The following is a 2,621-nucleotide window of genomic DNA, read 5'->3' on the forward strand; positions in this document are numbered from 1 at the left end:
TCGGGCCTATTAGGGACAAAAAGGATAATATAAGCTTAGAGGTGCAGGGCAATGTTAATCTACTTAATGAGTACTTTGTATCAGTGATCACTAAGGAAGTGGAATTTGACAAAATATCAGTCGAAGTGAAGAGAGTAGAGGCAATGGAGAGGGTACAAATTGAGAGAGGGAGGTACTAAAAAGGCTGGCTGTGCTGAGGGTAGAGAAATCACCTGGTCTGGATGGCTGGCATCCCAGGTTGCGAAAGGAAATGCGGATGCAGATAATGGAAGAGTTTGCCATAACCTTGCAATCTTCCCTGGATACGGGGGAGGTGTCAGGATTAAACAGTGGCAAATGCGACGCCCTTATTCAAGAAAGGGTGTAAGGACAGTCCGGCTAACTACAGGCTAGTTAGATTAACAGCAGCAGTGGGTAAGGTTTTAGAAAGAATAATCAGGGTAAAAAATCAACAGTCACTTGGAGAGGTTTGAGTTAATTAAGTAGAGTGAGCATGGATTTATAAATGGGAGTTCATGCTTGACTAATCGAACTGCATTTTTTGATGAGCTAACAGAGCAGCTTGCTAAAGGGAATGCAGTGGATGTTGTTTATATGGATTTTAAGGAAGCGTTTGACAAGGTACCACATAAAAGTGGGGTTTACAAAATTGAGGTTCGTGGTATAGGAGGGTCAGTGTCCAATTGGATAGAAAATTGGTTTAAGGACAGAAAACAGCGAGTCTTATTAAATGATTCTTTGTCAGACTGGAGGACAGTCGACAGTGGTGTTCCCCAGGGGTCAGTGCTAGAACCACTGCTTTTTTTGCTAAAGACAAATGACTTGGGTCTTGGAATATTGAGTAAAATCTCAAAATATCCCGATGACAACAAACTTGGAGGAGTGGCAAACAGTGAGGATGATATGACTGCCTGCAACAGGACAATGATAGGCTAGCAGAATGGGCAGACAGGTGGCAGATGGAATTTAATAGTGACAAGTGTGAGGTGATGTATTTTGGCATAAGGAATAGGGAGAGGCAATATTTACTTAATGGCACAGTTCTAAAGTGTGTGTTGGAATAGAGGGACTTGGGGTTCATGTGCATCAATCTTTGAAGGTGGCAAGACATATTGCGAGAGTGGTCAGCAAAGCATATGGGATCTTGGGCTTGAAAAAACGAGGCATTGAGTACAAAGCAGGGAAGTTATGCTGAACCATAATGAAGCTCTGGTTAGGCCCCAGTTGGAGTGTTGCTTCCAGTTTTGCTTACCACACTTAAGAAAGAATGTGAGCGTCCTTGAGAGGATGCAGAGGAAATTCACCAGAATGGATCCAGGGATGGAGGATTTTAGTTACAAGGTTAGGTTGGAAAAGCTAGGGTTGTTCTACCTGCATCAAAGGAGAGTGAGGGGAGAATTGATAGATGTGTTTTCGGCTATAACAGTTTTAAATAAGTTGGCAAGGAAACATTGTTCCCGTTAACTATTGGTACAAGGACTAGGGGACACAGATTGAAGGTTTTGGACAGGAGGTACAGGGGGAATGTGCGCAAGAACTTTCTTACACTGATTGGTGATGATCTGTAACTCGCTGCCCACGAGGGCGGTGGAAATGGAGACAATCGAGGATTACAAAAGGAATTTGAATGGGCACTTGAAGGAAATAATTTTACAGGGCTATGGGGATCGAGCAGACAAGTAATAACTCGTCTCCACTCCTAGTATTTCTAAATCCCACACATTCACTATAATGTGAACAATTCTTTCCTGTTGTGTCATTCTCAGATTTGTAAACTTCACTGTATTGGAGTGAAGTGACATCTACTGGCAAGAAACAAGAACTGCCATGATGAGAGCAGCCATGATTGTATTGAATGGCAGAGCAGGCTCGAGTGGCTGACTTGCCGACTCCAGCTCTTCGTTCTTATGTTCATAGAATCATACAGCGCAGAAGGAGGCCATTCGGCCCCATTGTGCCTCTGCTGACTCTCTGACAAAAAAATGCAATTAGTCCAACCCCCTGCCTATTTCCCCATAATCCTGGAGAATTTCACTTTGAAATATTTGTCCAATTCCTTTATGAAAGTTATAATTGAATCTGTTTCCACCACCCTGTCAGACAATTCATTCCAAATCCGAATCAGTTACTGGGTAAAAAGATCTCTCCTCACCTCCCCTTGACATCTTTGGCCAATTATTTTAAATCTGTGTCCTCTGGTTACTGACCCCCAGGACAGTGGAAACAGTTTCTCCCTCTCGACCCTATGAAAATCCTTCATGATTCTGAACACCTCTATTAAATCTTCCCTTAACCTTCTCTACTCTGAGGAGAACAATCCCAGCTTCACCAGCCTGTCCAGAGAACTGACACCCCTCATCTCTGGTATCATTCTTGTAAATCTCCTCTGAACTGTCTCAGAAGCTTTGATGTCCTTTCTAAAGCCTGGTGCCCATAACTGGACACATTACTCGAGCTGAGATCGAGCCAGCGACGCCCACATCACACGAACGAATAAAAAAACGCTCCCGAACCAGTCCCCAATTCTTAAGCATTTATCGACACTCCCTGCCCAGTCCAAAAATCTTATTCAATTATAGACACTCCCTGCCCAGTCCCCAATTCTTATCCATTTACAGACG

Source organism: Heterodontus francisci, unplaced genomic scaffold, assembly GCF_036365525.1.
Source record: "Heterodontus francisci isolate sHetFra1 unplaced genomic scaffold, sHetFra1.hap1 HAP1_SCAFFOLD_43, whole genome shotgun sequence".
Taxonomy (NCBI): Eukaryota; Metazoa; Chordata; class Chondrichthyes; order Heterodontiformes; family Heterodontidae; genus Heterodontus; species Heterodontus francisci.